General features: G+C 43.4%; 1 long non-coding RNA gene across 2 annotated transcripts in view; it reads right to left on the bottom strand.

Moving 5' to 3' along the window:
- The window catches only part of LOC123781404 (uncharacterized), a 102,068-nt gene extending 92,756 nt beyond the window's left edge, over positions 1–9,312 (bottom strand). The window contains exon 1 of one of the 2 annotated variants that reach the window (XR_006776725.2): positions 9,231–9,312. This is a non-coding gene — a long non-coding RNA (uncharacterized LOC123781404). Of the gene's footprint in view, positions 1–8,601; positions 8,819–9,230 lie in introns of those variants that run through there. The other variant, XR_006776724.2, reaches the window with a different exon arrangement.
- Positions 9,313–26,906: the final 17,594 nt, after the last annotated feature.

Raw genomic sequence — 26,906 nt, 5'->3', positions numbered from 1 at the left:
TTGCATACTTTAAAAGCTTCTGCCTGAGGGTCTGGCTTCCAAGCAGCTGGAATACAGGTGCTGACTGAGATACTCCCTTCTGGGTCACTGACAAATCTTGGCACACCAACTACTAGGAGCCGCTAAGAATAAAGTAGGCTGCTTGACAATCAAAAAGTTTTGCGAGACAACCAAGAGCTAGGGAAGGGTTGAACGATAAGGTTCATCTCCAACACAAGGCCATTCCCTCAAGACTGGAAAGGTGGCTATTTTATATAATGCATAGAAACCAACACAGAGCATCAAGGAAAATGAAGAACAGAGGAATATGTCCCAAATGAAAAAGACAATCTTATAAAAAGATCTTCATGAAATGAAGATAAGTGATTTGCCTATAAACAATTCAAAATAACGGCCATGGAGATTCTCACCAAGCTCAGGAGAAGAATGGGTAAACTAAGTGAGAAGTTCAACAAAGAGATATGTAAGAAAGCACCGAAGAGCAGTTACACAGAAAGAATATAATAACTCAACTGAAAAATATAACAGAGGGGTTCAACAGCAGAGGAGATGAAGCAGAAGAAAAATTCCACAAACTCCAGCAGGCAGCAGTGGAATTCATAAAAAGAATGAAAAAGAGAGAAGGCAGGCTAAGGAATTTCTAGGACATTAAACAGACAAATATTTGCATTTATAGGGCTCCCAGCGGAAGCGGGGAATAAAAAGAATAAAAGGGGCAGGAAACTTATTTGAAGAAATAATGGCGGAAACTTTCTTAAGCTGGAGAAGGAAACAAACATCCAGACCCAGGAATCCTAGAGACTTCCAAATAGGGAAGAACCAAAAAAGATCCATGTGAACAATTACACACCAACCTAAAAGAAATAGATAAATTCCTAGAAGTCTACCACCTACCACAATTGATTCATGAAGAAATAGAAAACCTGAACAGATTACTAGTAAAGAGTGCTCATAAAAACAAAACATGATTTTTGGCCAGCTGCTTGTGACCTACGTTAAGTATTATTTCTTACATGATTTCTTATTGTAGTTCTTCTGCTATGATAAATAAGCAACAGTGCAAATTACCCAGGGGACACCATGTTCAGGGAGTAAGGTCAAGGTTCTGTTAGCTTAACAATGGACTATGAAACACATGCCATCCCATATTCAGAAAATGGTGGGCATTTCAGCAATTTCCTCTCCTCTTTGGTTTGCTAACAAATGATGAGATTACTTAAAATTGTGATCTTGTTAGTGAAGTCACTTTCAGTGGATGTCAAGGATGAGATTATTGCCTAAACCAATTCATTTTTTTCCCCATGGCTTCATCAAGACTCTGGCAGAACTGCATTCTGGTAGGAATGCTGTCATAGGATACCTAGAGAATGAGCAGGTGAACACACAGCTTGCCATTACTATAGTAAGGTGGAAAGAGGGCTAGGCATTTCTCTTCTTTAAATTATTCCAAATAGTTGGAAAAATTAGATCCATAATAATAGATATGTATACTAATATTTAAACTCTGGAAAAATATATATATATAGATGAAACCAACTAATATTAAACTCTAAACATGCTAGCAATGGTTCTATTATATTAAAGGGGGGATTGGAAAATGAGAAAAAACATTGGGATGAATATAAATAAACATCAAAGCTTATGGATGCAACAAAATCAGTGCTCAGAGGGAAATTTAGAGTTATAAATGCCTATATTAAAAAAGAAATCAATAACCTAACCTTTCACCTTAAACTAGAAAAAGCAGAACTAAACCCAAAACAGGCAGAATTGAGGACATAATAAATATTAGAGCAGAAATAGATGGATAGATAATAGAGAAAAGTAACAAAAATAAAAGTGATGTTTTTAGGTAGGCATACATAAAAAAAACAGAAAAAGTGAAATTACTAAACTCAGGTATGAAAGTTAACTACTTCTAACCTTAAAAACATAAAAAGGACTAGAAGGGAATACTATGAACAATTATGTGCCATCAGATTAGATAATGTAGATGAAATGTATAAATTTCTAGAAAGACCCAAAGCGCTAAAACTGAATCAAGAAGAAATAGAATATGTGAATATACCTATGACAAAGAGATTGAATTAGCAATCAAAAACTTCCCACAAAGAAAAGTCCAGGCCCAGGCGGTTTCACTGGTGAATTCTTTCAAACAGCATAAAAGAATTAACAGCAATCCTTAAAACTCTTGCAAACAAATGTCTGAGGGAGGCACACTTCCCAACTCATTACTCTGATATAAAAATAGGTAAAGATATCACAAGAAAACTATAGATCAATATCGCTTAGGAATACAGATGCACAAATCCTCAATAAGATATAAATAAACTGACTCCAGCAACACAGGGTTATACACTATGACCATATAGGATTTACCCCAGGAATGCAATGTTGATTTAACATATGAAAAATCAATGTAATACAACATATTAATAAAATACAGGACAAAAAAACTCATGTGATCATTTTTAAAAAGTATCTGACAAAATGCAACATCTTTTGATGACAAAAACAACCAATAGGAAAAAAAAAATTTAGCTTTGTCAAGAGCATCTAAGAAAAACCTACAGTTAATTTCATACTGAATCAGCAAAAACTGAAAGAACGTCTTCTCCCTTGCCGTCTCTATTCAACATTGTACTGGAAGTGCCAGCCAGGGCAATTGAGCAAAGAAATAAAGTAAGAGGCATATAAACTGGAAAGAAAGAATTAAAACTATCTCCATTTTCATATGATATGATCTTGTATATAGAAAATCCTACCAAATACACAAAAAACTATTAGAATAACTGAGTTCAACAAGGTTATAGGATACAGGATCAATATACACAAAATTTATTGTATTTCTACATACTAGTGATGAACAATCCAAAAACGAAATCAAGAGAACAGTCCTACTTACAATACACAAGAGTAAAGTACCCAGTAATAGATCGAACAAAATAAGCCTAAGTCTCGTATGCTGTAAATAGGAAAATGTCATTGAAAGAAGTTAAATAAGACCTAAATGGAAAGACATCGCGTGATCTTGGATTAGAAGATTTAGTATTAAGATGGCAATACCCCCCGAACTGATTTCTGGACTCAAGACAATCTCTATCAAAATCTCAGCTGTTGTTTTGCAGAAATTGGCAGGCAATCCTAAAATTTCATATGAAAATGCAGGTGACTCAGAATGGCCAAAACGATCTTCAAAACAAAGAACAAAGTTGGATTCTCACATTTCCAGATTTCAAAACTTAATACAAAAAGCTACACCAATCAAGACAGTGCTCACTGGCATATGGACCGATTGATCCACAGAATATAATCGAGGCTCCAGAGGTAAACCCATATATTTATGGACAACAGATTTTCAAAGAGGGTACCCAGACAATTCAAAGGGGGAAAGAACGGTCTTTGAAAAATGGTACTAGGACCACTGGATATCCATTTACAAAACAATGAAGCTGGACCCATTCCTCACAGCATGTAAAAAAATAATACTCAAAATAGATCAAAGACCTAGATGTAAGAGCCCAAACCATAAAACTCTTAAAAGAAAACATAGGCATAAATCTTAGTGAACTTGAATTAGGCATTGGTTTTTAAATGTAACACTAAATGCATTACCAACAACATAAAAAATGGATAAACTGGAACTCATCAAAATTAAACACTTTCATGCTTCAAAGGACACTATCAAGAAAGTAAAAGAGACAATCCACAGAATGGGAGAAAATATTTTCAAATCACCCAAGTGATGAGAATCTAGTATCTAAAATATATGAAGAAGCGTTTCACCTCAATGATAAAAAACACAAGCCAAATTTAAGATGACAGATATGAATATTTTTCCAAAGAAGATGTACAGATATCTAATAAACACATGAAAAGACACTCAGCGTCATTAGTCTTTCGGAAATGCAAATCAAAACCACAATGAAATACCACCTCGTACCAACTAGGATGGCTATTACAAAAACCCAAAAAACCAGAGGGCGAGGATATGGAGAAATTGGAACCCTCATGCACTGCTGAGGTACACTGCTCTGAAAAAGGTTGACAAGTTCCAGGACGCCTGGGTGGCTCAGTAGGTTAAGCGTCTGCCTTCGGCTCAGGTCATGATCCCAGAGTCCTGGGATCGAGTCCTGCATCGGGCTCCCTGCTCAGCGGGGAGCCTGCTTCTCCTTCTGCCTGCTGCTCCCTCTGCTTGTGCTCTGACTAAATAAATAAAAATTGGAAAAAAAAAAAAAAGTTTGGCAAGTTCCTCAAAAAGTGAAACACACAGTTACCATATAACCCAGCAACTGCACGCCTAGGCCCATACCCAAGAATTAAAAAGATGTTCACACACACGAAAATCTGTACATCCGCACATAAGTATTTACGATAGTATTCTTTGTAACAGCTCTCAAGTGCAAGTACTCAAACGTTCATCAACTGAGGAATGGAGAAGCGGCTGTGGTAGAGCGTAGAAGGTAACATCATTCCGACATGAGACAGACCAAGGTGCTGATGCACGGTACGACATGAATGAATCCTGAAAAGATGCCAGGTGAGAGATAAGCCAGACACAAGAGTCCATACGTTGTATGATTTAATTTCGTGAAATGTCCCGAATTGGCAAATTCCCAGAGATGAAAACAGGTAAGTCTTTTCCAGGGACTTGGGGGAGGGGCGGAGGGGGACTGACTGCTAATAGGTACAGGGCTGTTTTGGGGAGGATGAAAAGGTTTTGGAATTATATAGTGCTGAGGGTTGCACAAGTCTGAATAGACCAAAACCACTGAACTGTATACTTTGAATGGATGAATTTAATGGTATGTGAATTATCTCTCAATATTTTAAGAAGTCAGATCATACCATTCTTCTTCTCAAAACCCTCCAACAGCCTCATATCTCAGAGAAAGAGTCCAAGGAATACAAGGCTCTGTAAAGCCAGGCTCCCTACTGCTTCTCTGCCCTCACGTCCTAGCACTCTCTCACCTGCTCAGTTAGCTCCAGCCACACTGCCTCCTTCCTGCTCTTCAAACAGGCCATCACGCCCCCACCACAGGGCCTTTGTACTTCCTTTCCCCTCAGCCCTGGATGCCAATCGTCCCCATACTGCACAATTAACTTCTCCAGTTGCTGAGGTCCCTGCCTGAAGGTCCCCTTTTCAACGAGGCCGTATGCCCCAACACTTCTCACCCCACCCCTGCTTGCCTTTTCTCTTTTGTATTGGTCACTATTTCATCTACAACATGCTTTTCTTATCATTTATCGTCTGTCCCCTCCCATTAGAATATAAGCTCCACAATAGCTAGAATTTTTGTCTGCTTGTTCGCTGCTATAGGGTTCACACTCCACTGGGCACACAGTAGGAGCTTATTAAATATCCGCTGGGGATCACAGAATGAATGAATGCCTACAAGGGTAAAGAATTTAGAGGATCCGTCCTGAGAATCAAGCATTTTCAGGTTCAAACAACTGACATACAAAGGACTTTGGGAATAAACTTTTTTTGAACACGGGGGTCCTGCCTGTTATCAAGGAGTTATTGAAGCCTAAGAGCAGACAGTTCTTTTCTGATACCTGCTAGTTAACCGTCATAAGCACACATGAAAGCCACAAGCCCCAGGCCCTTTCTTTCAGCCAGCGGAGTGTGGGAGCCTTGGCCAGCTCCTAATCTTTGATCCTCACGTTTCAGTCGTACTTCTTACTCGGTTTCACACAGTGCCATGGACTGACTGCTGGCTAACTCGCTCTCTCTCCCCGGACATGTGTGCTTTGAGTCTAACTCTGCGGACTGAAAGACATTCTGGACGAGCCTGAGGATAGGAGGAGCCCTCCAGCAGGAATTCCATAAGCTGACCTGGCAGCACTCCCCCTGCCCCCCCCAGCTCCAGAAAGCATCTCTGATGTGCTCAAATGGGCCTTAGGTGGGAGCCCCGCAGGTACCCATGATGGCAAACATAAGAGCAGGCTCAACGGACAGACTTTTATGTTATTTTTAACTTTTGATTCATTCACTTCAGGGATTCAGCCTTTCTTTGTGAACCTGAAACATAAGCGAGACAAATTTCTTAGGCTTCTAAAAGGTCATAATGCTTTCCAGAAACTGAGTCTTCGCATGAAGAAATCCCTCTGTATTTCTGCCATTTAGATTCTCTGGTTTGCAGATAAAATAGCTTTTGTTTTGTGTCTGTGTAAAGCATGGCAAAAAAGACTGGAAACTGATGAAAAGTTCAAAGGCCCATCTCTGTCACCTTCACAATCTCGCTTTCCTCAAGTTTCCTGAAAAATGTCTGTCCTCTTTACTCCCCCAAACATTTTCTCTGCAGCTGATACTACCATGCGAATAATTTCAGCAGCACCTGGGAGCCAAATTAGTATAATCCAGAATCAGGATCCAATTTCACACCTGTGTTTGGTCCGCCTAAATATCCTACAGGTTCTTTGGGTTTGGGTTCATTCTAGCAGAGGCTAAGTCATTCTCTTTCCACCAAAACATTGAAAAAGGAAAACAAGGGGCACCTGGGTGGCTCAGTCAGCTAAGCATCAGACTCTTGATTTCCACTCATGGGTCCTGAGATCAAGCCCAAGTCAGGCTGGGGCTGGGGGGGGGGGGTTAGCTTGGGATTCTCTCTCTTCTTTCCCTCTGCCCCTCCCCACCCCTGCGCATTCTCTATCTCCCCCTCTCACCCTCCCTCCCTAAAAATAAATTTTGAAAAAGCAAAACAAAACAAAAATTTAGAAAAAATCCTGGTTCTTCCATTGCTAAGCTTAACGGCATTACCTTTGCCCAATGAAACAAGGAAATTCAAAGTCAAAGCTGACTCTCTACTCTGACTCTATGAAAACTGTTAGCCATGAAGTCACTGCTTTGATGCTATTCCTGCAAATTTTCTAATTTTTCCTAACCATATATATTTTAAAGAATTACCTCCTGCCCACCATCAAAAGCTGACATTGGGGGCTCACTAATTGAGAGCTGACTGCTCTCTGCTCCTACTTTTCACAATTACTCAGCTGAGCATGGACATAAAATCTGAAGTTCTCCCCAAGTCCTGCTGGCTCCTGTGGGGCCAGGCCTGGGTTCAGCCACGTACTAAGGAAGATCCGACTCCGCGTATCAGCCCTGTCACTTCCTGCCTCTTTAAGGTTGGATACGGTTTTGGAGTAACTTGTGAGTGTCAGCTTGTCTCTAAAATGGGGATACACCAAGATCTCAAGGAATAAAAACTATCAAGCACCTGAAACATATCCATTAGCATGTCCCCTAGCAATTTCTTCATCCCCTCTCTTTCAAATGACCGCCCCCCTCCCTCTCCTGAAGGCAGTCCTAATCGATTTTGCCATCGCCATGCGGAAAAACCAGAGTGTCCAACAGCTCTGTACCATCCTACCTTACACAAACTTTGTGGGGAGGTCACCCTGTCCCTCTAGTAAAATGTTTCCCAAGACGTGTTCTGCAAGCATAAATGCTCTGCAAGTCACTCTTAGAAAAAAGGTGCCATGGGAAGTAAGAAATGCTGCATTATTGTAGCTTATCTTGAGAAATCACAATGCACACTAGCTCAGGAAAGCCCCTTTCTTGTGTAAGAGGGCTTTTATTATCCCGAGGGAGGTATTGTGGTCTTCCCAGTTGGCCTTCATCATTCCTGCCCCCTCGCACTCATTGAGCAATGGTTTTGATTTGGAAGTTTGAACCGCAGAAAGTACATTCTAAGGTACTATAGTCCAATCTGCCTTTATGCCATGCATGCAACACGGAAGTCGGATCTGTAAACAGGTTATCATAACAAGGCATGGAAAATGCAGAGGGTACTAGAGACCCATAGATTATCCCACTCTCTTGAGCTGAGCCTCCCCAGACCTCTGTGAATATTACAGGTCCCTTGTTTGCAGTCAGGGAGGATTATACTATGCCGATCCCCATTAGTCCCCGTTAGTGCAAAAGTGAGCCCTTCTCCCATTTCATCACCATGCTGCTTCCTGGAAGTGGGCAGGTTTGGCCCATGGTTCTCCAGAGTCCAGGCCCAGGGCTGGGTGTCTGCATCAATCCTGAGGTCCCACTCGATTGTCCAATAAAAGACAGGGCTCAAGGAGTTGAGAAATCATTATTTTCAACGAGAACATTCTTTTATAAGCGTAGATTGTTCTGAACCCGACATGTAAACCAGCAATTGAAGCTTCATACATTCAGAGCCCTAGGCTCTCCTACCGACCCATTCCTCCGAAGGAGACATTTCTCTCTACATCCAAACTCCGCTTTCTAGAACAGCTTATATTAACGAGACTGCAGCAGAAATAAACTGGAATAAACACGTGGGCCCCGGTTTTGCAGAACGAACAGAAGCAAAGGACGAGGCTGCCCCCAAGTGGGAAACCCACAAAGAGCAGCGACGCTTCCAATCAGCTTACACTTCAGTTCAAGGAACTGAATGGGCTCTGCATTTCCAGCTCCAAGGGCTCCCCGCAGCTTGAGAGCCCGCTGGTGAGGAAATAATTGGGTGCAGATTCTTTGACCACTACGAGGTGGTGTGTGTGTGTGGCGGCGGGGGGGGGGGGCGGTATTGAGAAAAAAGAACAGGCAAACCCAGCGTCTCCCAACCTCCCTACCCTATTTAGCACCTGGTTAAATCCGGATTCCGGGTCCTCGCTGCGGAGATTTTGATTTAGCAGGCCAGGAGTGGATACCCGGGGTCTGGGTTTCTAACCAGTGTGATTCTGACCATCTCACGAATTTAGACATTCTGAGTTAGGAAGCAACTTTCTGTTTCCGGGTCCGGAAAGAGGCCCAGCTCCTCAGGGTCAAGGGAACCCAGAAGTCAGGAACTTAAATCTTCCCTTTGCGGCTCCCGGCAGCCACTGCCCGACCCTCCCACCTGCCGCGGATTCACTCCGCCCCCGCCCGAAGTTTCCATGGCAACCCAGGCCGCGAGCAGGGAGCTGCTTAGTTAGGACCGCGTCAGGTTCCACCTGTCTGCCCTGCCCCAGCGCCCACCACCCCACGGAGAAGGAGATTCTGGTCCAGGACAGTCAGGCTAAGAAGTAACTTATTATTATTACTATTATTATTGATTTGAGTATTTTTGTGCCCATTCTTAAGTAAAATAAAGCTTTAAGAGTTTTTTGCTTTTGTTGGGGGAAATGCTTTCCCCGTACCTTTATGTAACATTTCACCTTCAATTTAAACGCTTGGGACAGATTGCCCCCTCCCCCCGTGAGAATCCGTGATTTCTACTTGCTTAGCGATTTACCTTTGCACGGTCCTCCTGTGTTCCGCGGAGACACTCAGGCGTGTGGCTTAGGCATTTGTGCCAGTAACCGGCCACACGGAGGAGGTGCCCGGACCTTGGACTGCCTATCCCTTTCGATCCTGCCTCTCTTTTCAAGGGCTGCTGCCTCAGCTGAACCAGATGGAGCAGGTCAGGTTCTCAGGGGCGGCAAGGTGGGAATGAAAACTGTGAAATCAGATCCATCTGGGTCGAAGCTGGTAATTGTAATCAGTGAGCCCCAGCTCATTCCAGTCAGCTTCCCTTAGGAGAGGGCCATAGACTCAAGGAGTGCTGGGTTTTCTGTTTTCAAACCTTAGGCCTGAGCTAAACCCTTAAAAGCTGCCACAGATAGCTAGCCAGTCCCCACGTTTCAGCTAGTCTTGTCCTACCCTGCGGCTGGGGTGTTGGGTGTGAGCTTTTAATTTTGGTTATTGATAATGACCGCTGGACCACCTCTGAAATGCTGCTTTGGGGCAGTTCAAGATGCACCGAGGCTAAATGGAAATCTAGGCATCTCAAGAAGCCAGTAGAGTTGCAGAGTGAGTGCACAGAGAAGTGGGGGAACTCTGGGGAGGGGTGCTGCTTTTACTTTTCTCAGTAACTCAGTGGGGAATTATCTCCAGTTTAGCAAAGATGAGAGTAAGGGACGGGGGGGCTAGGTAGGAAGAGACAGGGTAGGAGGCTACGTGACCAGGCTCATGGTGGGGGCCAGTAACACGGAAATCCCAGATGTGGAGAAATGTTACAGACAAGCTATTAACCAGAAAGAAGGGAACATAACAAATCCACCTTGTTTGCTGTTAATGTTATAGACAAGATATTTACCAAGTTCCCTGGTCAATTTTCTATAAAAGACCATAAAAACCCTCAGGGGCAGCCCATTTGGGACTCCTCTCACTCTAGAGAGCTCGTTTCCTTGCCTTTCCTTTCCTTTCTGTTTTCACCTTCACGTAGTAAATTGTCAGTCCACTTCACCCTTTTGTCCAAGAGATTCATTCTTCGACTCCGTGAGACGAGAACCTTGCAACAAAAGGGAGGCACAGAGAATTTCAGAAACTTCCCCAGTGGTGGAGTCCAGATTAAACCCACTCCGGGATCTGGCTTAGAGGCTCACGCTCTGTACTCTAAATTTAAGTTCATTTTCTTCGGCCCTGATGGAGCTTTATTCAAGCCTCACCCCCTCCTTAATTTAAGCAAACTCATCCCCTCGCTTGACAGTGAGCTGTTTCCTTGCTGCCCCCACCCCCTTCACTGTAGCTCCAAGGGGACAGAGACACCCAGGTCCATTTGAGAAAGTGCTGTATCTGTCCTACAGCAGGGGCCCAGGAAAGTTTGACAAACGGACAAAGAACGAGAACGAGTGCTTCAGAGTTCTTGCATTTGTTGTATAAATTAAGAGGAGAGGAAACATAACTGAGCTTTGTAATTACCTCTTCTGGGCCAGGCACCTGGGGTAAATATTGCCATTTATTTCGCACCATGAGATAGGGAGGTAACTGTTTTTCTGCCTTTTTTTTTTTTTTTTTTACGAATGAAGAAACTAGGACTAAGAGACACTGATCACTTATGGAGCTAGGATTTAAACTCTGGATAGTTTGCCAGAATCCCAAATCCTCAATTTTCCCACATGCCGCACTGCCTGCTGGAACATCCAGAATGATGGAGTGGCCAAGGGGAAGGTAGAATTTTTTTTCTAAGTGAAAACTGGAAAGTGAAAATTTGACAGTGGTTGTGATATTCTTAGCCAGTCAATAGGCACATGCACGCTGAGAGAGAGAAAGCTTGTAAGTAATCCCAAAGTAGCTGCGGCCAGGAGAGAGCCCCTCCTTCACTGTTGTTTCCCTTGAGAATCCTGCAACTTCCACATGAAAATAGGGGCTGGGAATAGAAGCGTTTTCTCTATTAGCTTCTTCCATCCTAGGCTGGCCTGAGATGGAATTGCAGATTATTGGTTTTATTTTAAACTAAGAAGGTGTTGTGGAAGCACCACAATGGTGAGGTGGGAGCAGATAGATTGTGGGGAGGTTTGCTGGGGCGTATACAGTGTCTTTCAAGTTTGTGTTGTTTCCAGGTTTATCTTTTTAGGAGATGCTGTTGTGAGTTCTAATCATTTATCAGGGTGCATGTGATTTGGCTTGGGGTGAAAGCTGAGCGCTGTTTCCAGTTTGTAACTGATACACTTTCCTACTTTTCCCAGCTGTTAATTTAATGCGGTTAACATTTGTTTTCTTCTCTCCCATTTGGTTGCCATTTCCTTTATTCCCCTCTGCTGGCTCTCTTAATGGTGCTAGTTTTTGCGCTAACCGTCCCCTCCCTGCCTTTGCCTCTGGCTCCTGGGGCTTTACGGATGGCAGTCAGTTAAGCCGTCCTGTTGGCTGCCTTGGAGAAAACCAGCATCCTCTTATGCCTGTAGGGGGCACGTGCAGACTGCGGTCCGTGGAGGGGAAGGGCGGTAGGGCTGAATTCTTGAAGATTTCAGTGGATTGCAAGAAACAGTATTGAAACAATGGAGCACTGAGGTCTAGGAAGAAAGCTTGGCGTTTACCAAGGAATGAGAAACAGACTGATGAACTAGACATCTGTTATCTGCCCAGACTGCCGCTGTAAGTTCTGCATCATGCCCTGAAGTCATTGCCAGCCATGATTTTAAAACATTTTTGTTTTTTTTCTGTTTAGCCTCGGATGTTTTCTTTTCCATGCACAGGCCAATCTGTTTGTAATTGAATTAATCCACTGTCAATTTGGGCTATTCATTGGTTATTTCAATGCCAACTAAATAATTAAGTGGAAGGTAGGTACAATCCAAGAGTTAAGAGCAAGAACTCTGGTCCTCCCACCAATGAGCTTTGTGACCTTGGGCAAGTTCCTTAGACTCTCTGTGCCTCTATTTTCAAAGCATTAAGTGCCATGTGTTAGCAATTATTGTGATTACACGGTTGTCCGTAGATACCCTGGACCGACCATGATATAGATACAAAGATAGATATCACAGACACCCAAGGGTTGTTGTTCCATTTAAGTTACTGGTTTCTGGATTTCTGATATAATTGGCATCTAACTTCCTTTTTTTTTAATTTTTTATTTTTTTATTTTTTTAAGATTTTATTTATTTATTTGACAGAGAGACAGCCAGCGAGAGAGGGAACACAAGCGGGGGGAGTGGGAGAGGAAGAAGCAGGCTCCCAGTGGAGGAGCCTAATGTGGGGCTTGATCCCAGATCGCTGGGATCACGCCCTGAGCTAAAGGCAGACGCCTAACGACTGCGCCACCCAGGCGCCCCAGCATATAACTTCCTGACAGTGGCCTTCGTGACATCATTGTTTACGGTCAAAAACCTGTGGAAAGAGCACTGGGCTTCCAGAATCCACAAGTTCCCTTGAAACTTGGCCACTACTGCCTGTGGGCATAGCTGTGGTTCTACTCTCTCCAGATCTGAGTGTCCGTCTTTAACAGGTGGTGGGTACCATTGTCTCAGGCAAGAGCCAAGCCCTCTTTACCCCACTGTGGCCCTAATGATGCTCTAATCGGCATCATGACAAAAATAAGGTCAATTCAAGGCAATAAGCAATGTAATTAGAAATGGGTGAAAAGTTGAGACTGTAAATGTCCTTCTGACTCATTTCCATAGTCCCAGTATCTCACTCCTTGATGGGTTAGTCCAGTGCTGCCTGGGCTTGTGGGGCCTGCCTAGAATGAACATGTTCTTGACTTCTAAAGGGAAGGGAGACGGGTGAGGGACTGAGGAAGAGAGAGAGAGAGAGTCTTTCCATTCTTCGGCTCTGCTAGAGTGGGACCACCAGGCTCTTGGGGAGTTTTAGTTGTTGCTGAGAACAACTAGTTCAATACCCCAGTAGAATCATGGCTGCCTTTACCTGCTAGCTCCTGCTGGTTGACCAGTTACTTATGGGGCAACGTCCTCAAAGATAAACATGTTCTTGGTGCTATACACTATCATAACATACAACATGTGTCCCAAAGGAGCTTGAACCCTAGCTAATCAGAGAGACCAGCTGTGGCTACCTTAAAACCTCACTGAAGCCAAGGAGAGACTGAGGAACTGTTCCAGATTGAAGGAGACCAGAGAAACATGAGAACTAAATGCAAAGCGTGAATCAGAAACAAATCTCTTTGTTAGAAAGGACATTGCTGGGACAGTTGCTACACATGGATGGGATCTGGGAATAAGAGAGTGCTAACGTATCAATGTTACTTTCCTGCTTTTGATGGTTGTAAGTTATGAAGGAAAATGTTCTTGCTCGTAGAAAATCTATACTATTCATCATGTTGGCTGCTTACTGTCGGGGAAGAATGTCTTTGAACTTGAGTAACCACCACTCTGGTGTGCTTGGGACAGTCCCAGTTTTGGCATTGACAGTCCTGTGTTTGGGAAACATCTCTGTCCCCAGGGATGACTGGTCACGCTGTTTTTACTGGGTCAGCAGCTGTTCTGTAAGTTTCAGTTTCAAAATAAATGTTTTGGTAAAAAGCAAAATAATTCAAGTAATAATAATTCAGGCGACCCATACAAGCATGGTTAAAGAAGCAGTACATGATTCATTTCCAAGCAATAAGACAGACAGGAAGTGGTGCAGTGGGCAGAAGTGATCACGGTAAGCTGGACCCACCGGGGTGGGTGAGGGCACGCAGGGAGGGCCGGCAGGAGTGCTGCGGTCTGTGAGCTCCTCATGGTGCCCCCCACTTGCCATTGTGGGCAGGGGAGCCTGCACCCTGCGGCCTCCATTCAGCTGACCGTGAGCACGTCACTTAGTAATTCCATCCTTCAGCGTCCTCCTCTGTAAAATAAGAATGTCGCAGAGTGTGGATTTCCAACAACCTCATCAGCCGAACCCTTTCCACAAAGGCAGTCTTACTATTTTAGAGGCAATGGAACTGCTCTAGTTGAGGTGTATAAAGGGGGTGCAGTCCTGCCAAACTGTTGGCCTCACCCAGGACCGCTACCTTGCACTCTGATCTTCCCTGCGACCCTGGAGCTCAGTGAAATGCAGAGTGTCAGGCACTGGGCAGGTAAATATCCCCTAGTTATTTATGATCATCCTCTTTTTTTCACTTCACATCGTTACTATTTTGTGTGTGTGTGTGTTAAGAATACTTAAGATCTACTTTCTTAGCAAATTTCAAGTCTACAATTCAGTATTATTAACTCTAGTCACCGAACTACACATTAGATCTCTAGAACTTATTCATCTTATAACTGGAAGTTTCTACCCCTTGACTGACATCTCTCTGTTTTCCCACCTCCCAGCCCTTGGCAATCACCACTACTCTCTTGTTTCTGTGAATTTGACTTTTTTAGATTCCATGCGTAAGTGATCTCATATGGTATTTGTCTTTCTGTGTCTGGCTTATTTCACTCAACACCATGTCCTCCAGGTTCCTCCACGTTGCAAATGGCAGGATTACCTTCTTTTTATGGCTGAATAATTATCTATCTATCTATCTATCTATCATATTTTCTTATCCATTTATCCATCAACACCTAGGCTGTTTCCATATCCTGGCTATTGTGAACAATACTGCAATGAACATGAGAACACAGATATTTTTTCAAGATATGATTTCATTTCCTTTGGATATAGACCCAGAAGTGGGCTTGATTGAACCTACCAGTACTTCTAGTTTTATTTTTTTGAGAGGAAACACACACACACACACACACACACACACAAAAAGAAAGAAAGAAAGAAAGAAAAGAAAAGGCAACCTATGGAGTGGGAGAAAATATTTGCAGATCATGTATCTGATTGAAGTTAATATCCAAAATATGTAAGGAATTCATACAAGTCAATAGCAAAAAAATAAAAATAACCTGCTTAAAAATGGGCAGAAGATCTGAACAGATATGTCTTCAAAGAAGACACACAATGGCCAATATATGAAAAGATGCTCAACACCACTCACCATCAGGGAAACGCGAATCAAAACCACAAGGAGCTATCGTCTCACACCTGTTCAGATGGTTATTATTAAAATTCAAAAGATGGGGAAGGTGTGAAGAAAAGAGAACCTTTGTGCACTGCTGGTGGGAGTGTAAATTTGTGCAGCCACTATGGAAAACAGTATGGAGGTTCCCTTGCCTCCCAAGATAGCTGGGTCCCTTTCCCCTAGAAAATTCCATGTGTAACTATCTGTTACTTCTGGGACAGACATCATATCTTCAGGAATTATTTGTTGAAGTGCATAAATGCATGTTTAAGAGAAAGTGTTATTTAGTACAGTGTAGTATCAGCACTATTTGTATGACACTATAATTCATCATTTAGTAACACCTAGGAATGGATTTATTTATGAGATTGATTTCCTGTTGGGCAGAGAGTCAGATCAGCCTGCAGATATGTGACGGGTTTGGAGAAGGGGAGGGTAGAGGTGAAGTCTAGGTCAATGGAACATGACTTTTTGAATATAAGGTCCTGGTTCCAATCTGAATTTTTTTTCTCCAAAAACAACATGACCGTCATTACACTTTTAGGATAAAGATTAAGAAAATTCACAATGGCAAAAATACTTCTCTGAGCTCAGAAGTTGTTTTCATGTGAATATGTATTTTATGAATTCCAGGGTTATTTGTTTATTACCCAGGCCATGCTCACATAAAGATTCTTCAACTACTTGTAGTAACTGTAACTTACCCCACTTCCAGGGTTCTGCAGCCTTCTGCTTGGGCCAAGAGTCTTCTGGCTAAATTTTCTCTTATCTGGAAACCTCCCCACATGCTGTTCTGTCTGTGTGGAACATTCTTCCCTCCCTTCTCTTGGCTGGGCTAACTTGGTACAGCCTTCAGGTCTCAGCTGAGATATTACCTCTCTGGAAGTCCCTTGGTATGCCTCTCCAATGGCACCCCAGCATCCTGAACTCCTGTGATTAGCTGGGATGATGTCCTGCAGGGGGAATGGTGGAGAGGTAAGGAGAAACCCCTACTGATTGGGACTCAGAGATGCATCACGTTGAATAGGGGTTTATGAAGTTGTACCTCTGTAACCCTTCACTTCTGGGAAATCAGAAAGGCTAATACAAACTTACGAGTACTTGAGGTGCTTAGATTTTTTTTTTATAGAAAAGAAAGGGAGGGGGCAAGTTCAGTATATTGATTGGCATGGGGCCAAAATAGAATCCCCAGGATGTTCAAGGGAACAGCCATACATCAGCTATTTGTTTGCTCATCTCTCTAGACTCTAAGTATGTAAGCTCCGTGCATTGTTCCTCCCATGCATACCAGGTAGCAGATCCCCAGTAAAAGTCAGCAGAATTAAAACCTTCGTTCTAGATCAGAGCATGGAGTAGGTACCAAATATTTGAAGTAACATTTTGAAATTGGGACCATTTTGACGAGGCACTAGGAAAAAAATCAAATCATGTCTGGGACAGACCCTCTTTCCTCAATTCAGAGTCCTGTCCAGCCTGGGAACAAGGATAGTGAGAAATTCAGAGATGTCTACTTCACATAGTCCTTGGTAATTTCTTTAAAGAGTGATTTTTTTTTTTTTTTTTTTAAGCATCAGGCGCCCCTTCAAAATGTTCTGGTTCTCATGGAGCTCTTGCGGGAAGGGTGGTCCTGTCCTCAGAGTGGGGAGTCCTTAACCACTGAGCACCTTGGATGGGACCAGAAGATGTGCCTTCTGGTCTTCGCTTGGCAGGCAGGAGTCTGCGTCTAGACGGACACCCTTGAACCTCACTTACCACACCTGAAGCGCTCTCAGGATCACTGTGAACATCAAAGGAGGGACCATGTAATGTGCGGCCATGCATTCAGGCTGTTCCATGTCTAAGTTATTAGTGTCCGCCATGCTTGCATTCATTACTTCATCCATTCATTCAGAAGTTTCCCGGTGCCGACCACGTGTGACAAAGATGCTGAAGAACTCTATGCATAGTATTTTTTGGAAGAGTATTGTTTTTATATCCGTAATTTTCAGATTGCTGGAGCTGCCTCAGGGGAGACTGGCAAAGGAGGCAGAGAAGAGAGGAAGAAGGAGAAGTTTTCTTTGACAAAATTTGCCTTACATTAGGAATACAGGGCTTCAGTGGTTTCATTTGCTCTTAAGTGTGGACTTGACAGAGTGCAGTTTTGGTGATAGCGTATTTGATTGATAGGTGACCTTGAGGTGACTTGATGGTTTTTTTGCTTGATCTGGAGCTTTTCTGTCCATCTTCATCCTCCTGTGTCTCCCTGTCCCCGCCTGGGTTGGCCAGGTACGTAAGAAGGATAAGTTGGTATGAGCTGGTTGTATCAAGTGGGTCTCAATAAATGTTCTTTATCTGTCTTATCTTCTTCCTCCTTCCTCCCCTTTTTGGACTTTTTTTCTTTTCTTTTTGAATTCCTATGCTACGTATACAAATCAAAATAACTTATATACTTGGTAAAAATAAAACTTAAGCAGCAGAAAAACAGTGAAATCTACCAGGCTACTTTTATTTAAAAATCATCTTCCATTTTATATTCACTTAATTAGCATATATCCCCTCAAAAGACAAAACTTACCTTTCTCATTCAGGGACTAAGACCCGTAGCATGACTGAATATGATCAAATACTAGTGGCGAAATTTTTCTTACTTTGTCTTAATACATTAGTTGCCTTGCTCTTATAGTTACAAAACTGCCCTCAATTTCTTATAAAAATGTTAGTTGGGTTGTGGGATGTTAGTGAATACAGTAGGACCACATTGGATGGAAGAATCATCAATGAGTTTTCTTTTATTTTTTGAATTGTCTCTGTCTTTTTATTTGCAGATGGACCCAGTACCCCCTACACTGACTGGACATTCTCCGTGGAATGAGAGGAGAGGTCCCTCCTCGAACCTGTGACCTAAAGCACTTACGAGCCAAGCATGTGGCTTACTGTGAAAACATTGGGATTATCAAGGGTGGTGCTTCCAGAAATGGCAGCCAACCAGTGAGGACAGCTTCCCAAGACATCAGAGTGAATCCCTCAGAAAAATCAAACCTTTGGACTGAGAGGCCTGCAGATGGTGAGAAATTCAGAGATGTCTACCTCACATAGTCCTTGGTAATTTCTTTAAAAAGTGATTTTTTTAAAGCCTCAAGAGCCCCTTCAAAATGTTCTGGTTCCCATGGAGCTCTTGCAGGAAGGGTGGTCCTGTCCCTTTACTTTCTCCAACTTCATCCAAACATTCCTCCTCTGAGCCATCAGTCAGTGGAGTCCAGAAGTAACTATTTCTGGGTGAGCTCTGTCTGGTTTCCTCCAAAACCTTACTTCCTTCAGAGGTGTGGCTGAGATGCGGCCTCTCAGCAAATGTCTCCTCCTCCCTGGGGGTCTGAATACGACTATTTTCTGTTCCGGAATACTTCTGTTGAGCAGAACCTTCTGCTGAAGACTGTCAGGAGCGCACTCGGCAGCTCTTCCCTCCCCTTCATTCCTGACTGTAGTCTCTTGCCACTCACGAGACTGACGGCCAGGAAAACCCTTTCTCAAGAAGGGTCTTGGAAATACTGAAGACAAGTCCACTTCTGACCAGTTACTTGGGGGGCTTAAAGAGAATCTGTGAACGCCTGTGTGTGTGCTGGACTGGGCTGCTGGCCTGGGCTGCTCTGCTGTAACAAAAATTCCATAGACTGGGGGGTTTAAACAACAAACATTTATCTCTCACAGTTCTGGAGACTGGGAAGTCCAAGATCAAGGTGCTGGCAGATCCAGTGTCTGATGAGGGCTTTCTCCTATCTCCTTGCTATGTCCTCAACATTGCAGAAGCAGAAAGGGGAAGCAAGCTCTCTTATGACTCCTAGGAGGGTGCTAATCCCATCATGACCCCCCCATGACCTCATCTAACCCTAATGACCCCCAGGACCTCATGTAACCCTAATAACCTCTCAAAGGCCCACTTCCTGATATCATCACATGGCTGGTGGGGCTCAACATATGAATTTTGGGGGGACACAAGCATTCAGTCCATACCAGGGGTAACTATCAAAGTATAAGCTGTGAAGATACCATGCAAATATTAGCTTTATTTTGGCCGACCAAAGCCATTGGCTAATTAAAAATAATCTCAGAAAATAGTTCTTTGGAAAGAGCAAAGCTACAGCATTCTTTTGGCTGAAGAGATCTCTCAGGTGCCTGCACTTTTCATGAGCAGGATGATTCTATTCATTTTGCTATCCAGTCGTTAGTGTGGAAATAAGCATTTTATGCCTTTCATGTAAAATACATTTTAATAACCAAGCATTAGAAAATAGAATCTGCCTCTCCAATTTGAGGGCTGTGCAGATAGAAAATGATTAATGCATTTTCATTTTATAGAATAAACTCAGATTAGGAATTCTCAACACCTTGCTAGATCTTTATGCAAAAAAAAATTCTTATTAGAATTCATTTTCTTTTCGGTTGTTTTTTTGGAACGAGGTTATACCATTGGTTATAAACGATAGTAAAATAGAACGCTTGAAAGCTATTTTGAGACACAGCTGACATGGTGGAAGATACATAGTAAAGTATGCTTATAATATTCTTAAAAGCTCTGGGAAGCTGAGCGTCATGACTCATGTCGGTACAGATTATAGACTACGTCGGTAAAATGCAATCTATGTGCCTAATATGAAATGTGATGGGTTTGTAACTTTTTATTTTGTATTTTTCGGGAGGTGTGTTCTGCTTCCCCTGAAATGACATCCAGAGTGACCAGCTGAGGGAGAGATCAGGAAATATCTAAGACTGCATATTCATCTTATAAACGTGGAGATGTGAAGCCAAGGTTTGACTTCTCTTCTGTCACAAAACATTAACATTTTAAATAAGTAAGGATCAGTATTGGCAATCTTTTGAGAAATTAGTTAATATTCTAGTTTATAGAATGTGGTAAAATCAATTAGGTATTGACGGTCTGCCAGGGCAAGATACGGGGTGCTAAAATGTACACAGAACGGAAGAAGAGACGGTTACTCTAGGATATGATGTTCTCTAAGAGAAGTGCAAATACAATGCTTGGAGAGCAAAAGGAGAAGTTATTATGCTGGTGGAATCAGAAAAGGCTTCATTTAGTTGATGGGAGGAGAGGCTTTGAAGGATGGATAGGAGTTCAACGGTAAGAAAAGGAATACCAGGGGTGCTGGGTGGCTTAGTCAGTTGAGTGTCTGACTCTTGATTTTGGCTCTCAGGTCACGATCTCAGAGTTGTGAGATCGAACCTTGCATCCCCAGCACAGTGCCTGCTTAAGATTCTCTTGCTCCCTCTGCCCCTCCCCCCTATTACTCTCCCTCTCTAAAGAAAGAGAGAGAGAGAGAAAGAAAGAGAGAAAGGAAGGAAAAGGAATACTAGTTAGTGGAAATAGCATGAGTACAGTCAAAGAGGTAAGATACTTGGATTGTTTTTTTTTTTGAAAGAGCTGTGAATTTTCTAATGCATTGGATATATTAGGATTATTTTGGTTGCAAATAATGGAGATACTGTTCAAACTAGTGGGGTAACAAAAAATGATTGGTTTGCTTATTTGAGGATTTGTTATGGTTTCATCTAGCAATTCAACACAATGACATCAGCATTCAACCTCTTTCCATTTCTTGGCTTTGCTTCCAAGATGGCAAAACCCTCATCCATCTTTCCTATTACATTTGGCTACAGGGCAAAATTTCGTAGAGCGGTCTCCTAAAGTAGACTTCTCCAAAGAGTTCCTCACTGGTTTCGTGACCTTTAACCAGTGCCGGAATACAGAAGTTGAAGTCAAAGGCTTGAGTATGAATTATGGCCCTGCCATTTGTTGACTGAATGGCTTTGGTTGGGTTACTAAAACTCTCTGAGCGTCAGTTTCACCACCTGTAAAATGGGTATGATATTTATCCTACCTACTTGAAAGATTATTATAAAAGTTACTTGAATGAAGTATATGGAAGTACTTTGAACATTATAAAGTGCTGAGTACATGTAAGATATGATTAGGAAAAATAATATTAATAGTATGTCTATTTGATAAATCCCAACTTCTCCTGGAACTGCCTGATCTTTTTGGTATTTGCTTATATCCCTTTTATAAAATAGTCCCGTGACTATCTTCATAGTCCTTCTCCTCTTCCTCCTTCTCCTCAAAACAGTGAATGTTTATAAAGTACTTACTTTGTATGTGCTAAGTATGTTTCATGCAGTGTTTCATTTATTCCTTCTAGCAGTCCATTTTACAGAAGAATTCACTGAGATGAGAGAAGTGAGGATCTCGTCCAGGGTCACCTGGTTAGTAAGTGGCCGAGCCAGTGTCCAGCCCCATCTGGGAACACTTGCTTGGAACCCCTCCACTCTACTTTCTCGGCAGACTGATTTTCTATCGTCTTGTAGGTCATTCACACCGCATTTCTTAACCGGTTCATGTGTATGCCCTGCCACCACAGCTTTAGACTCCTGTATGAAGGCATCTGCAGTAATCTCTTCTGGTTTCCAGTTGAGTGCCACCCCTAGCATGTGACTGCGAACTTTGGGTTGAATATAGTTCGCTACGAAGGCATCTGTGTGTTGTGCCATGTTGCTGTATCCTTATGCTAAATTACAGCCGCTCTGCACTATTAGATTATATGTTCACGTGGTTTCTTTGAGCTTTCTGACATGGAATCCATTTTTCTTGCTTTGTCCGATGTCCTCGGAAAGTGAGAGTGGTTTAATTCCTGAAATCAAATGTATCAAAGGCATTCAAAAGTTTTCCCCTGGGAAGTTTCGGTTCTTTCTTAGTAGCTACTTCGGCAATAAAACCTGTTGTCTCCCTAAGTTCCTATGTCCCATATCCAGTGGAAGCACAGGGCTCGAACGTTGTATCTTACACCCTGACCTGGTCTCCAGACTCCAGACACAAGCATACACCCTCCTGACTGACACCGCCATCTGAATGTTTCACCGGAGCTCCGTATTAGGCAAGTCTAAAACTACATCCATGGGTCCCTGTTGCCCATCCCATAATACCCCTGCTCCTCTGTAGTGTCTTCCATTAGTGGCTGGCACCCTGTACACCCAATTGCCCAGGTCAGAACCCGGAGGCGGTCCTGGCTCCGCCGTCTTCCTTACTTTCCATTTTGGTCCATCCCAAATCCTGCGAGTTTTTGCCTCCTGAATATTGTTGATTCCAGCTATTCCTCTTCACGCTCATACTTTTACCCTCCGCTCTCCCTGGAGGACTATAGTATCCTCCCACCTTGTTCCCCATGAATACTCTGACTCTCACTCTGATCTGTCCCTCATACTGCCATCAAAGTGATCTTTTTCAAACATCTTAAAAGGTCACTCTGCAGTGGACTGCCATTGTCCTTAGAGTGACGATGATCTGCGCTAACACACCCCCTGGGCTCAGGATGGCTGCACCTCTGCCTCTTGCCGTCTTCACTGCAGCCTCAGGGCCTTCCTCAGTTCTCGGCCACGGCATGCTCTCCCACCCCCAAGCCCTCGCACTTGCCTCCCCACCACCAGCAACTTACCTACTTAAGCGATGACCATTCCAGAGCTGAGCTTAAAGCCCTAGGAGAGCTCCCCACCCCACCACCCTCACACTAGATCAGGTCTGTTCGTCTCTTTGCTCTCAAGGCACCCTGTTTTCTTCTTTCTAGGAACTTACCTAAAATATAATGAAAGAGAACGTAATGAAAGAGTCTACAAGGGCAAGGGCAAGTCTGTCCAGCTCGCTTGGAATTAGTGCTGTGCTTAGCACTTCGTAAGAGGTCAAGGGGCGCCGGGTGGCTTAGTCACTTAAGCCTCTGACTCTTGACCTGGGCTCAGGTCTTGATCTCAGGGTCGTGGGTTCAAGCTCTGTGTTGGGTTCCATGTGGAGCCTACTTAAAAACTTACAATTTAAAAAAAGAGCTCAGTATTTATTTATCGAATAAATGAGTAAATAAATGTAAATTTTATGGAAAGCTATCCTCATTTTTAGTGGATTGCTGTGATCTATCATCTCTAATATATATTATATGTATAATATATACACATGAATATTATATGGTCTCTATATATAATCATTTCCATTTTGCTAGCTTAAAGAATTGAGAGTTGGGTCCTTTGAAGAAATAATCCAGATAAGAATATCTTTCTCTTTTAAACACTGCTTTCTCTTAAAGCTATGTCTGTTTAAAATTTTTCTAAAATACATAGAAAGCTCTCTGCCATTTCAGTGTATGCTGGTTATACTTAAATATTGTCTTGACAATTGATCTTCATTATGAATATTCATTACCTATGGTTCTGTTGGCCCTTTTATTATTATCATCTTTCTCATCCCTGAGTCATTTGAGCTGCCTTACTATTACTTCTTTTTCCTAGCCTTATTTTCCTTCCAAACTGCTTTAGATCTAGAAATTAACTAACATACCTGTTACGCTTGTATGTTAAATAAGAGTTAATAAGGCTGTGAACGAAAGCCTAAGGAGCAAAGTGCCTGGTTCTATGACGCAGAGTTACTTTGGCTTCCTTCATTTATGACCTGGGCTGGCTTTTGGATGCTCGAAATAGTCCCAGGTCTGATAATCTGGGAAGAGCGATATTACCATATTTATTCATGCATTTAGGAGCTAAAGCATTTAAAATAGAATGCAAAGCACCTGATAAATAGAACTGAAGAGAACACAAACCAAGCATGAAATTGCACCAAGTAATTTTCCCTGTCTCCATGCTAAGTAGAGCTAGATCTTCAGGAGGTAACTACTTTGTAGTTAGGAATGAGGAAGTAGAAAAACATCCTATTAATATTTACAGTCAGCCCAACTGCTGTATATTGGCCCACATGACAACACACGTTTTATTGCAAAAATGTCTCTCACAATTCTATTTTTTAAAAATTGTGAAATGGGGCTAGGTTGCTTACAGAATCCTTCTCCATCCCCCACCCCCCCGTCAATCCGATTAGTATTTGGAGGTGTCTCTGTTAGCAAGACCTCTGCAAAGAGAATACCCAAGCTGTGATGATTCCAAATTATTTCAGCAACATATGATGCTAGGAAGATACGTTCCTCCCTGCTGGGAATCTTGGATGGGCTGTTGTTTGGCATTCTGCTGCATCTTTTTGGTGCAGTTTGAGGCTGAAGGAAGTAGGCTGGGTGGAGAAGACCCTTGTTCCAGACAGACATGAGGGCAGTTGGCCGTCCCATCAAAGCCAGGGTACAGTCGGCTGGTTCGACTTACCAGGCAGGTGTCTTTCTTCCCCAGCTTCTCCAGGATTCTCCCAAACCTGTGTCATTGACTGAAGTCAGTGACCTTTCTAGGAAAAGGAGGGCCATCCTTCCATCAAAAGTCTATAAGTAGCCACATTCCCCTGTTAGAAGTTGGCCTCAAACATATTCCAGAGGGTGAAAGCCTTGAAGGACAAAGTCCCAACTTTCGTGGACCCACTTCTAGCATGAAGTCAGCTAGAGATCATGTCCAAGACAGCTTCCTCCCCGTCTCACTGCCTTGGTAACCTTAAGTACCTTCTAGCTCTTCATACTTCAGGGAACATCAGTAAAGGGAACATCTTGTCTTAACTAATTCACGTAAGAAATTTACTGAGTCCCTGTTATGAGAAGAGACCACCTCAGGCACTGGGGACACAGCAGTGAACAAAACAGACAAGAACATCCCTCCCCTTGTGAAGAGTGCTATCTAGGGAGTGAGACAAAAGTAACACAAATAAGTAAGCCACGAAGTGTGGCAGCCACCAATAGGTGTTTTGGAGGAAAATAGAGCAGCAAAGGGGGTTAGAGAGTGCTGGAGGGATTGGGATTTTAAATATGGCGGCCAGGGGTATCCTACTGAGATGGTGATTGACTGAAGAACTGAAAGGAGGCCCTGAATGGGGCCAACCACAAGCACAAAGGCCTTGACGGGGAACCTTCTTTTTGTTGGGTGTGCATGAATCTTTCTGGAAGACTTTCATGCACCCGTGTGGGTCCGTACGTGTGCGTCCTTAACACGTGTACACAAATGCCATCATGAAAGAGCATACCGTCTGCTATTTTCTTACTGAAGCCTGTCTTAGAGGTCTTTCCATACCAACAGACAGGTGCGGCTCGGTCTCTGGTGGCTGCACCGAGTTCCACGTCCTTCTCGCGTGTGTTATGTGTAGTTAACCAGTTCCCCGTGAATGTACTAGGCTGGGGCTGGTTCCCAGTCCACCTCTGGGTCTGAGAACTAGAGAGGCATTTTCTCCGCCCATTTCTCTGTTCTCCTTTACTGCCACCCGCACCGGCCATGTGGCTGTATCTTGGCTGCTCTCTTGCCAGCTCTGGGGTCCTACCTGCTCTTCCTCTGGCCTTCAGTTCAGGAAAGATCTGTCCACCTTCACGCTACTTTCTGAGTCCTCAATACCGTGTCAGCTCTTGTGACAGGTGTTGTCCTGTCAATGCCTCCTTTGCTCCCTGATTTAGATGTGGAAGGAAACTCTTTGTAAGAGGATTCAGAAATGCACTGTGCTGTCCTGTCACCGATGGTTGTGGTGTCACTCACTGACGCCTTGTGCTGCATTTCTCCCTCAGTCTGTACTCGCCCGGAGTCACAACAGGCCTCAGCAGCACTGAACACGACAGTCTCATTCTGGCCTCTAGTGGATGATGCTGTTTCAACATGCAGGCTGGCCCTGTCGGTGAGCAATCCCTGCTCTGCCCCAGTGCCAGCAAGTCAGTAGCCGCACACACGCATGCTTTTGCTAAAAGTGCGTGACTCTCTCTCTCTCTTTTTTAAGATTTTGTTTGTTTGTCAGAGAGAGCACAAGCAAGGGGAGCAGCAGGCAGAGGGAAAAGCACACTCCCCTCTGAGCAAGGAGCCCGATGCAGGGCTCGATCCCATGATCTGAGCTGAAGGCAGACTCTTACCTGACTGAGCCACCCAGGCATCCCAGTATTTAACTCTCTATAGCAGATCTCTAACAGGAAAATAAAACTGACTTTGTCTTAATATGTTTTCAGAGGTCAAGTGCTGTTGTTTTGTTTTGGGTTCTGTTTTTGTTTGGTTTGGTTTGGTCCATCCGGGTGCCTCCAAAATGTATGGGGCAGGGGTGGGGGGCGGATGATAACTTCTCAGCCCCCAACTTGCAAAAGTGTAACCTAGTTTTGTTTCCTGACCTCAAATCCTACCAAACTTTGCAAGAGGGTTGGATCTTTTTTCCTCTTGCAGAGGTCTTGGAAATAGCTGGGCAGTCAGCAAGCAGAGTAGTTTGCGATGAAAGCATCCCAGGTCTTAGAACAGTTGTTTGTGATGTTTGTAACTTTGTGATTAATTCTGTGTGTGCAGAGGTGGCGTTTGCACCCTCCTCTTTGCTTCTTTCATTATCTAAGTACTTTAGGTGTTCATTTCTATGGTAAAGTGCTTTCTCTCTGTTTATCCCTTTCCCCTGCCTATCTGTAGGTTTTTAAATCGCGCTAGACTAGAAAGCTGCTCCTTCTGCCTTTTCTCATCCTTTCGGGCTTTGTTTTCTCCGTCCCTGCCCTCGCAGGAGCTGCAGCGCCCCAAACACACGTAACTAAAGTGTGCTCAGTGAATGGTACACTAGGGAGACTCGGCTTTAGTTCCCAGGCCCGGTGAGCAGTCTTACTCTGTCTGAGACATCGGACTCAGGTGAATGGTGGGTGCTAGGAGCTGGGACGAGCCTGAGCTCCAGCAGTTGGCCTCCTTATCTCTGTGTGATGCCACGTTCACTGGTCCAGGGGGGTTCATGAAATGGGGCTGGGGTCTGCCAGCGGGGCGGCAGGC

This window comes from Ursus americanus, chromosome 34 (genome assembly GCF_024610735.1).
Source record: "Ursus americanus isolate L20-20 chromosome 34, mUrsAme1.1.p, whole genome shotgun sequence".
Classification (NCBI taxonomy): Eukaryota; Metazoa; Chordata; class Mammalia; order Carnivora; family Ursidae; genus Ursus; species Ursus americanus.
Note: the sequence above shows the minus strand (reverse complement) of the source record. Positions and strands in the feature narration are given on the sequence as shown.